Source organism: Condylostylus longicornis, unplaced genomic scaffold, assembly GCF_029603195.1.
Source record: "Condylostylus longicornis isolate FDR11 unplaced genomic scaffold, ASM2960319v2 ptg000044l, whole genome shotgun sequence".
NCBI lineage: Eukaryota > Metazoa > Arthropoda > Insecta > Diptera > Dolichopodidae > Condylostylus > Condylostylus longicornis.
Genome location: NW_026578013.1, coordinates 13,717,845 through 13,730,152, shown reverse-complemented (window position 1 = coordinate 13,730,152; position 12,308 = coordinate 13,717,845). Strand labels below are relative to the sequence as shown.

Genomic DNA, 12,308 nt, shown 5'->3' with positions numbered 1-12,308 from the left:
TTTGAAAAATTAATTTTTATATACTCAATTTTATATTATGTAAATAACATTATATACTTATATGCTTATGTATATTTCATCATATACTTACCATTATATAAGCGGTGTGTTTTTTTTTGTTTTGCATACAATCAAACAACATTTTATTAAATTGCACCAATACTTTTTATTTAATTTAAAATAGTTTTTATTTTTTTGTTTTTTTGGAATTTTAATTGATTTTCAAAAAATTTTCTTTGAGTTTTAATTGACTGTGAAAATAATTTTGATTTAATTATAAGTTGTGGGTGTTTTTGAGTTTGAAAATCATATAAATCATTAAAAAAATCATTCAGAGTCATTAAAATCATAAACAAGAAGAGAAAAACCGAAGAAGACTAACATAATTATGAGATTTTGCAAGGTTAATAATTAAGTTATTAAAAATATGCAACTTTTTGGTATAGTCAATGTCAAAGATTTTTAAAGAATTTAAAATTATGCTTAAATTATAATGATATTTGAATTACTCACATATAGTACACAAGTACAAATGTACTTTTTTAAATAAAAATGGTTATTGACTTAAAGGTCTTAACCTACTGAATAAATATTTCATTGATGAAATAATTAAAATAATTATGAAAATAAATTGGAAGACATAAACGAATTTAATAAATTATTCTTTTTGATTTTTGATATAACGAAAGAAATTTAATTTTGTACTTTAAAATGCTTAAAGTTTTTTAAAGAAAACAATTGAAAAACAAAAATAATTTAAAATTTCATTACTTATTATTTAATGTAATTTTTTATTTAATAATTTTTCATTTTGTTTTAAAATTTATAATTTTGAAAAAATGATTATTTGCATCTCTGGATTTATTATCGGAGGAAGGTATTGTATTTTTTGTTGATTTTTAATTTTATTTTTAATTTACAAATTTCATTTTAATTATTTCAATATTTATTATGTAACAGTAGTTCTTTGCTTTTTTTTTATGAATTAAACAAATATTTTTATGTTCCTGTAGAAATTTATTTATTTTTTTTTTTATTTTACATAAAACATGACATAATTTTTAACCTCCTGTGAGGTTATTTAATACAGATTGCACATAATAACTAAGTTTATGTTTTGTTTTTTTAATTTGTACACATATGCTATTCAAAAAAAAATAATTACAAGTATAATTTGCATTGCAAATGATTACATAACTCTGCAAATATTTGTGCAATTATTTATAACGCAATATACTTATCTATATGCATGTATAAGAGGCTGGTATATGTATATTATGTAAATAAATTGCATAAATATACATACATATAATATATAATTTATGAATACTGTAAAAACATTCTATAAGTATACAGTTCTATACAATTTTCATTCACGTGTTATTAATTTTTATATTTAAATAGAGTTATAATAAGAGTTTCTTGTTTTTATTAAATCAATTATTCCCTCTGCATTTTATACTTATATAAGTCTAAAATGTAGTATCTAATGTATTCGCAATTTATTTGCGTACATATGTTTATGCGAAATCTAGTCATAAAATATCCACCCATAGTTTATTTTAACATAAATTCAAGTATGCGTTATACAATTTTGTTTGTTTTAATAATAATTGCATACATATGCATACTTGGGGTACGTACAAATACACAGTGCACAAATAATATGTTATGCAAAACCGTCTTAGATTTTGCCTTAAACTTATTGAAACTTTTCAATTAAAAATATTTTTTTCAATTATTTTTCTATATTTATTTATTCAAAACAATTAATTTGTTATTAAATTAACTTTTCTAACTAAGTGCTACTATTATAAGATTTACATATAGTTAACAATCTAAGTAAGGATAACATAGTTATTTATTAGATATGCTATTGAAAATCTTTAGAACATTATGTACTTGCTAGCAAAAACGCCAAATGGAATTTTGAATTGCAATATTCCTACTTTTGATTACTATCCAATAATTGAATATAATTTTTCTGCCGATTGAATTGGGTAAATAAAAATATATGTTTGGTCCTAATAATGTTGTGAAATTTCTCTTTCAACAGGGTCATTAATTTGTAAAACTGAAACAAAGTCCATTCATATGAATGACTCCAACATTGCATAAAGATTACACCAAAAAGGATGCAAAATAAATTTGCACCGTTCCATCTACATTAGGTTATGTTAGGCAACATTCTATGATTTTTCCTTAAAATATTAATCTGATTATTTCCTTAAAATTTCAAATTATTTTTAGGAATGAGTAACTAAATGTCAAATAAAAAATTCTAAAACGATTTTAATAAAATTATTATACAGACCTCAATTACTTTTGAATTCTAATAAAAATAATGGTGAGCTTATACATAAGTACCTTACTTGCATCATTAATATAGAATATAATTGCATCTATTTTTGTCAAATGAATAATTTTCAATTATTTTAATTACACTAATTTCATATCCATTTTATATTTATTTCTAACTGCAAATAGTATGTACTGTTGTTTTATTTTCCTATTGCAGAGACCAAGTAACACTATCTACAATATTATCTGTTTTAGTTCATAAATTTGTGTGCCTCTCTACATACATGACTATATAAATTAGATTCATTTAGTATAGTTTAATGCCTTTTATGTATAACAAGAACTTTTATGCTCTTAAAATATAGGTTATATTATATGAAATCCCCCTTTTTATTTTCCTTATATCCCATTTTTATTAAGTTTTTTTCTTTTTAAATCTCATATACTTTTATAAAACATAAAATATTGTTGAATAGTGTAAAAAAACCATAAAAGAAAATTGAAATAATCTTTTTGATCTCTGTGTTAAATTCAAAATACAAAAATAAAAAAAACAAGAAGACAACAATATGAATGAAAATTTAATCTTATGAGGAAAAACTGATAGTAAAATAATTTCTAGCTTCTTCTTGATTGTTTAACACCATTAAGCTACAAAGATTTTTGTTTTTTCATCAAACAATTAAATTCAATATTGAATTTGAACTAGTTTTCATCTAGAGATTCAATATATAAATATTTATTTGCTTATAGTTTTAGATTTTTTATGTACATACCATATAGAATGAGTATTGTTTAGAGTGCCAATTTACTGACTCAATTATCATTAAGAATAGATTTAGAGAGAAGAGTAGTTTCTTCTTATTTTTTTTTCTAATTTTATTAGAATATTTTATTATCAAGGTAATTTGAATTCAAAAATTAGAACACATTTTTATCTACAATGACTAAATATACTTAATTTTCAAAGAATAAAATTTTAATAAAATATTTACTTTTAATTCTTTTGTTTAAATTATCTAGGCTATTACAATTATACAACACAAGAAAACTACATAGAGTACAATATAATGTTTTCATAGAATAAATTATTATCTTTCAGTTTTTATTTATTTACATACATACATATATAAAAATGCATATAGGATTATATGTACGTAGATAGAATTATATAAAATTTTTAATGCCTTAAGATATGTGAATATTTCACCTGCAATTAAATACAAGTGTTTTAGCGATCCTTTTTATACTTATGCATTAATTTAAATGAAAAGAAAATGAAGACAAGTGTTCTTGTGTTTGCTATCAAGGCACTTTAAACTTTTTAACACTTTTTTTTTTAAATTAAAAAAGTAGAATTTTTTTTAACTTGTACCTTAAAAAATAGAATTATGCGCATTCTTAAACTTCTTTCTCAAACTTTCAGCACATTGAGAATATAACGGCAAGGTGTAAAGATAAAAAACGAAATGTTGAAAAAAAAATCAGCACAACTTTTCATTTTCTTGTGTTTTTATTAAACGTCCTTTTAAAAATCAGACATCTACTTAAAATATTAAAGAAAGTAAAAGAAAAAGTAAAAACGAAACTAAACTTCGTTATTAAATTAAATATGACACATTTAAAATTCAGGTTTTCATAAGGGGGATGGGCTGGGGGAATATTTTTTTTATTTTATTTTTATAATTTTCCGCTTCTTTCATACACAATAAACAGGCAAATAACAAACAGCAAAATAAATAAAAGGAATAAAAACACTTGAAAAATAAAATTCTTTAGATATCATTCTCATATCACTGCGGCATCATCACCAACCCAACCCAACCCCTACCTATACCTCCACTTTTATTATGCATATAAAAATTCAAATCTTACTAACAATTTACTTTTTACCTGTATCTACTTTTATTCTTGCGCAATTATAAAATTTGCAATCATTTTGGAACGATATGGAAATTTCATTCTTTTATAAAATAAAATAAACTTTGCAATTTGAAAAATTTAAATAAAAATTAAATATGTACCTAAAATTTCTACTTTACGTAGATGTCTAAGTTAATTTTTACTTTTTATATTATTTTATACAGGCAATTCGTCTCTCAGAGTTTCAATTTAAGATTTTTCGAGGTGTTTAAAAAAAGAAGGGCAATTGATAAAATTCACGATTTGTAAAATAGCACATTTTCATTAAACATATTTTTTTATTACCGTATTGCATCCATTTAGGAGGAAATAATTAAGAAATTAAAAATTAAAACTGCCATTTCATTCAAATTAAGTTTATAATTATTACAATTAATTATTTTTAATTAATTGGTAAAAGGGAGACAATTAATATTCTATTCTGACTTTTATAAAATTTCGATAAAACTGGCAATATCGAAAAAAAAGAGCGAAAATTCGACACAGAAAGTTTTCAAAACGCACAGTTTTTCTCTACTTTTTATAATTAGATTTTGGAAAGGGGAATACATTAAAATTTTATTCTAGATCTAGACAAACCTATATTTTCACTAAAACTTATTATTTCACAAAATTTCAAGAGGAAATTTTATGAAAGAACTGTCAGATGCGCAAATAAATTGTTACTTTCTTATTTTTAGAAAAATCTTTGAAATTTTTCTAAATGTAAGTGGCATTTAAAGATTACGCCTAATATGTTACAATAGATAAGAGGATGTTCTAATAAAAATATGGATTTGAAAAGTCCCTGCGGGAAAATTTCATTCAAAATTTTTGATACTTAAAATATATGAGATAAAGAAAATAAGTAATAAGACTTAATTTATCTGTGGGTTTGCACAAAGTCAGAATAATTTAATTTTTCTTTTATTTTCTATTCTTTTAAAATTTGTTTTGAAGGATTTTCATCATGGTTCCTTTTCTTGATGAACTTTAAATCTTGGTCTTTAACTTAAAATTATAGGGCGTCTGTAATTATTCGCGTGTAAAAAATTGATTTTGTGATGGTTGTTTTTTTATATATACATACTTTCATATACGTAAGTATGTACATACATATAATTCGCAAATTATATTTTAAATAGCAACAATTTTCATATACGAACATTGAAAATAAGCTTTTTTAATTTTTATTTTGCTCTTCTTATTTAATTTTTACTTCTAAATGAATATTCCATTTAAGGAAACCTATAAAATACTTACTTGAACAAAAAAAATCAATAAATTTCTATGAAAATTTCATATTTGGTATTGAAACATAATTAATGTAAAATATGTATGGGCATTATAATTTTGAAAGACATAATATTTTAACAATATATAATTATAATAAGTTGTTGTACAAAAGCGCCATTTAGTATTAAAAATTATTATAAATACTTGTTATATAATGTTAGTAAGTACGTAGTTAATAATTTAAATTTTAATTTTTAAAATTTTTTTTTAACAATAGAAAAAAGACGTGCTTTTATTCAAAAATAAGCACCATATTTGGCACAATATGTGTAAACACAATGGCAGGTGCGGTGCGTCAAATCTTTTTCCTTTAACGAAATTTAAAATTAAATGTTGTTAACTTTAAAAGTTTTTTTTGTTATTGAATCAAATATGGTAGATTTACGATTTAAGTCTTCATATAATGGTGATGTGATGAATTTTTATTGAAGAAAATTTGAGTTTCGAGTGTAATAAAATAAACCATTTGTTATCTTATTTCTGAATATTTTTTCATATCAGAATTTTTAATAGAAATGTTTAAGTATTGTAGTCGATGTGACTCAGGCTTAATTTTAACATGACTTTGAGCACTTTTTTTAATTATTTCAATTTGGACATATTTTTCGAATTTTCGAAGGCTCAAGTAAATGACATTGAACGTACTATTTTAAAGAACCCAGAAGTGTTTTAACAATATTCTCTAAATTTGACACTTCCATATACGAAAGAAAATTAGTTAAAACAATTTGGCTTATTGTTAAAAAGCAAGTTTACAAAATACTACGGTTAACTATCAAATAATGTGTATACTTTCAAATCAAATAATTCATACTTAGTTTTTCAACTGAAACAATAACCATAGTTCGTATGGCTATTTGTACTGGATGCTCACTAAAGGACTCAATAATAAATAATTTTCTAATATTTCTATATTACTATAAGTAATAATTTTTTTTCATATCTTATAAGCGATTTTTATTTGTGCTTCATTTCTTTTCATCTTCGATTAATCTCTGTACTTTATAATAAATAAACAAAAATAATAATTTGGTTTATCATTGAATACCCAAAATCATAAATTAAACAAGCAGGCATTCTTACAATGACCTTAACTTTTGAAAGTAAAGGTTACAAATTCATCAAAAATTTTATAAATTTTATTGTAGATGTGCTAAATATTTTTATTATAAATTCCATTTCAAGGTAAAATTAAGATGTAATTACTTTTCAATTTGTAATTCTCAATATTTATAAACTTATAGCTTATCTTATAAGATTATTAAGATAATTAATAAAAAGTAATTAGTAACCAATTAAGAATTTTTACTTCAATTTTCAATGTAACAAGTAATTAGTATGACAATTAATTGGAAAATTACCAAAATTCTGTAATAAAATAATGAAAATATTTCGTTATCTAATATAAAAATAAAATTGAATTAGTAGAATAGCATAAAAAATAATTCCTCTTAATTATACTCCCAGTTTGAACAAGTCAAAAATGATGGGATGTCATATTTGAGGGTGTCAATTGACGCCAACTGAATTCTTTGTTTGATTTTGTGTACTTATAATTTTTATGTAAAAAAATAAATGAGAGATGATATTTATATAAACTTAATTGTATAATGTTTTTGTATTTTTTCATGAAAAGATTATCTCTGTTGCACCAGTCCGTACCACAATTCATGTAACTGGGAGTATTATAATATTTTTTTCTTTGTGTTTTGAAAAAATTAAAGAACAATGATAATAGTTAAGTGGGATTTTCCTCAAATATGATTTTTTTTTTATTTCTTCATTACGATTTCTCTTTGTTATGATTTTAATATAAAAAAAAATGAGTTTAGACTTTGAAAAAATTTCCCTAGAAAAAATATTTCTTTTTTGTTTTTGTTTAGGTGTCTGTTGTTGATGGAAAAACATTATATAATTATTTATACAAACCATTTTAAATTGAAATTCAATAATTATAACAAATTAAAATCCCATGACCTTCATAAACTTCACGCATATTGAATGTTTATTACGTAAACTTTTATGTATATTTCTAGATTTTTTGTTTGCATATTACAGATCAGATTTGGCTTGAGGAACAAAATTTTAAGATGACCAAAGTGAGAAATAAAAATTTTATAAAATAGGTCTAAAGGGAATCAAATTGAATTTGCATTGAGTTTCAAAATTGCCAAGTGGCTCACTTTTAAAAACTTATTTCTGAAAAAAGTTGTGTTCATCTTTTTACAATGTGCATACTTGTATATAGAAAATAAAATCTCAATTTTTATGAACAGAAAGCTTTTTGAATAAAAGTCAAATAGTAGAACTTAAAAGTCAATGACAATCATGGACTTGAAATGGAAATACTTACCATAATCGCATTTATTTACCTATATTTTAGCCTAACTTTAATGTTATCTTTGATCCTATCAAAGACAATTTAAAATTAAATTAAGAACACGCAAAGTATCCTTCATAAATTTTAGTATCAGTAATTTAAGTAGTTCAAAATGAATTAATTAATATGAATAATGAAACCAACCCTAAATGAAGGGTTCCGTCATAACAAGTGCTTGCATATATCAATTATTACAGTTTTTCAAAAAATTCGTTCTTAAAATTCAAACTGTATAGATCTTTGATAGTATGGCATTTACAATTTCTAGACGAAAATTTTAAAACCTTTTTCCATAATCCATAAAGAAAAAACTAAAGTAATTCTATTCACCATATTCAACATATTTAACTGAAATCCAACTCTGTACAATGTACCAATTACATTATGCATGTAATATGCGTATTACATACTCAAGCATCGTGATGCACTTCTTTTCAAAATTAATTTTTTTTCTTCGTAATTGTGATAAATTTAACTATATAAATTTCATTTATTTATTTTTGTTGTTATTCCAATTTGATTGATTTGTTTCTAAATAATCTTTGTTCGTATAGTTCGTTTTATTTGTTTGAAAAAACAAAAAACGGGGTCATCATAAAGCAGCCCAAAAAATACACTATAAAATTCTGGTATTCACTTACTTACATACATTTTTATGTATAGAAAACAATAATAAATATTATTAATCAAATAAAGAAAATTTCGTTAAAATATTTGTAAACTCATTTTATTTCATTTTAATTTCCATTTCACAATTCATATTCTAATGAATCCAAAAAAAAATTAAAAACTCACAATAAAAATGCTCTTTTTTTTTCTCTATGGTGTCTCATGATTCTTCTTGTTAAACAAAACAGTTCCCCTGCTCAAATATATGATAATTTATTATACTTTTATGTCTATAAAGTTGAACACCTTTCAACATTAAAATTTTCTCCATATTATGTTTATTGTACATATATACTCACTTACATACATACAGTTATAAATACATAATTTTTAATAGTTCTTTGTCTATTTTACATATGTACATTTACATAAATGCATTTTGTAGCTTTATGCTCCTATAATATCTCTTTTTCTTTAATTTTAAAATGATTATAAAATGCAAGAGAAAACACAAAACTTTTAACCAATTATTTCATGCTACAGATGGTTGATGATCATCACACCACAATCATTTATTATTCATTTAATAATAATTATTGTTATTGATAACACAATGATTGAATAACGATCATAATGATAATGATGATTACGATATTGGTGATTCAAGAAGATTATAAAATTTACCAATCTGAATCGGATCAATTCTCGAATTAAAATGATAATTAAAAAAAAAATAAAATAACAAAAAATAAATGTTAATTTTATGTTTCGATGTCTTGTCTATATTACGTTCAGCTACCGTATTTATCCATCAAAATGTCGTCTATTAAGAAAATTATAGGTAAAAAAAAGAAATAAAATTAAAAAAAAAATTATGTATATTGACCTTTTTTTTTGAGTATTCCTCCTCCTAATTTCTTATACTACAGTCTACAACCGAGTAGAACACAACAAAGAACAACCAAAAAATTAATAGTCTGAATCCATTTTTAATTCGTTTTTCAGTTTAAAATTAAATTATAGCCCAAGTAATGTGTGTAAGCGAAGCGTTCTGTTCAGATGCGTTTCTTCAATTCTTTGTTTTTTATTTTCTTCCAATATTGATAGTATAGCAGTATAAAAACAACTTTACTTGCATAAATGTATTTATAACAGGAACGCTACCAGACACTGTACAAAATTTACTCATTTTTTTTTTTAATTTTTATACAGTGCAATAGAATTTCTCATAAAGGTGAAGCGTTTTCCTTAATATAATAGTTTTTTTTTTTAATTTTTTTTCTTTATTATTAAATTATTTATTATGATTATTTTTTTTAAGGGTTTAACCCCCATTTTATAATACTGTCGTATGTAGTTAAATAATCTTTTTTATACTTTTATGGCATTTCTTTTAAGGTTCTTTTTTCAGCTTATTTTGTTTTATATGTTTACGAAAATAGAAATAAAAAAAATTCAAGGTAATGAAATTTTATAAAATTTACTAATTTTTACAAGCATTTTTCCTAACAAAAAATAAAGGCGTGAATTCACCTTAAACGGCGAAAATTTTACATACACTTTTCTTAAAACGAAAATGGCAATGCATATTAAAGGCACCGTAAAAGAACGTGTGGTGAATTATGGATATTTTTCCCGATAGATGGTGTGAATTTAATTTTTTGAAATTAAAACACCAAATGAAACTCTTAAAATTTGAAATTCACAGCTTAGTTTTTATTTCTCTCAATACTTTATGTGTTCGATCGTTGTTTAAAACAGATACAGAGTTATAATGTAAAAATTGAAGAAAAGAAATATTGGGTTAATAATTTTATTAGATTTCTAACTAAATACAATCACTGCCATTATCAATCGAGTTCTTTAAATTTTTTTCTTATAGTTCAAAATTTACTAATTAAAAGTTTGAGCGAATCTTAGTCTTGTATGCTTTCCGATTTTGTTTTTCATCTTTTACACTCAATCAATAATTAAAGCGGAAGAAAATATTTATAAGGAATCGGATTAAAATCGAACACTATTATTATTAGAATTCCTAAAATTTTAATTCACAATGCAAGAAAATCCCGACAGACGATCAAATATTCAAAATTATTCCATAATTAATTTTTTTCAAAATACTCTACTGCAAATGCATTATGCAATATATTTATGTACACATGTATACAAAAAATTTTATTCTGTTGTGGTGGAGAACACACGATAAAATTCTGCCGTTCCTACATTATATTAAAATATAATTAAGTATGTATAAATAAGTTTGTCTGTACATTTCTAAAATCAAACATAGTTATGAACTTGTATAATTTTAATGTGACTATAAAAATGTCGACTGTTGTTTTACAATCGATTTTGGACAATATTAAAATATAAAGTTTTATTTTTTTTACACGTGTTTTGTATGTATGAACGTATACCGTATAATTCCAATGGAGTCGAACTTCTATTTTTTCATCTGGTTTTACTCTAAACTGAAAGAAGTTTTTTGGCCGCGTCATAAAAAATAAATAAATAAGTTTTCTTTGTGATCCCATTTTTCAAGCAAATAAAAACCTTGAGGAAAAATGAAACTGACAACAGTAACAACCAGCAGTAACAAAATCAAGTTGATTTAAGAGAATAAGTAAATCCATACAGATTTTTTTTTCTTCTTTTTCTTCCTTTTTCTTTGTGAAAATCAAAAAATAATAATTCCTTAAATATTAAAACGAAAACGTACTGAAAGGTACAAAGGATACAAGCAGATATTATAATTTATTTATTCATACCTGGAGTGCATTGTTCGAAAAATAAAAGTGTTTTTGTATGACTTTATGTTAAATCGAGTCCCAAAACAATTTTTTTTAATTCTGTATGTAATTTTATATAGAGCAGAGAAACAAAGAGTTTCGTGTATACACAAACATATGTTGTAATTATAAATGTTGGAAATGACAAAGACCAGATGATTTTACACTTTTATTAAAAGAAAAACAAGAAAAGGACCATGGAAACTATAAGAAATCACATAAGTTGTTTTTGGCGGCTTTTAAAGAAATTCGTTATTTATTTTTAAATTGATTTTTTTTATTGAAAATAATTATTCAAATTTTTTTTTTACTTGTGCTCTTTTAAAATATTTGGTTAAAATAAAAGTAAATAAAAACGGACTTACTTTATTCCGTATTCATTTAAAATTTAATGCACCCTAAGTATTTTGCATATATAATCAATATAGGTTTTAGTAAAGGAAACTAAAAGAAATTTTGAACTGTATAGAATGGAACGGTTTCATTTGTGTGATAAATGAGTTAATTTCATATAAAAATCACATTTTATGATGCCATGTTTGCAAATCACGGAAAACCTTGTCAAGTACAAATTACAAGTATGTATTTGTTTTAAATTCAAACTCACTATTAGAAAACGAAAAAAGAGTATTTTAAATATAAAAAAGAAATTCCGAAATCGCAAAGAGAATAGTTATACTATTACGACCAACGAACAATATGATTTTAATAGGGTTAATAATGTTCATAAAAAGTTTAAAAACTACTTAAAACCAGCGGCTGAAAAGATTAATAATTTTTGTAAGGATTTATTGACGTGAAATAGCTAAAATTTCTTATAAAAGGTCACTTTAAGTGCTAGTGACATGAATGCGATCAATATTGCTCATAAAAAATTTTAAGTATAACTAAAAGCAACATTAAAGGGTTAATATTATAACTTTATAATAATTAAGTATTCCTTTATTTACCTTTCTTTCATATTTTTAATCCAAATATCTACATTCCAACTTCGAATCTTCAAAAAATTTGAATTATTGCTTGAAGATTGT

The 12,308-nt window shown here is 23.1% G+C and overlaps 1 protein-coding gene across 3 annotated transcripts in view; it reads left to right on the top strand.

Moving 5' to 3' along the window:
- LOC129610174 (IQ motif and SEC7 domain-containing protein 1) overlaps nt 1-12,308 on the top strand; it is a 110,122-nt gene that overhangs the window by 46,777 nt on the left and 51,037 nt on the right. The window lies entirely within an intron of this gene.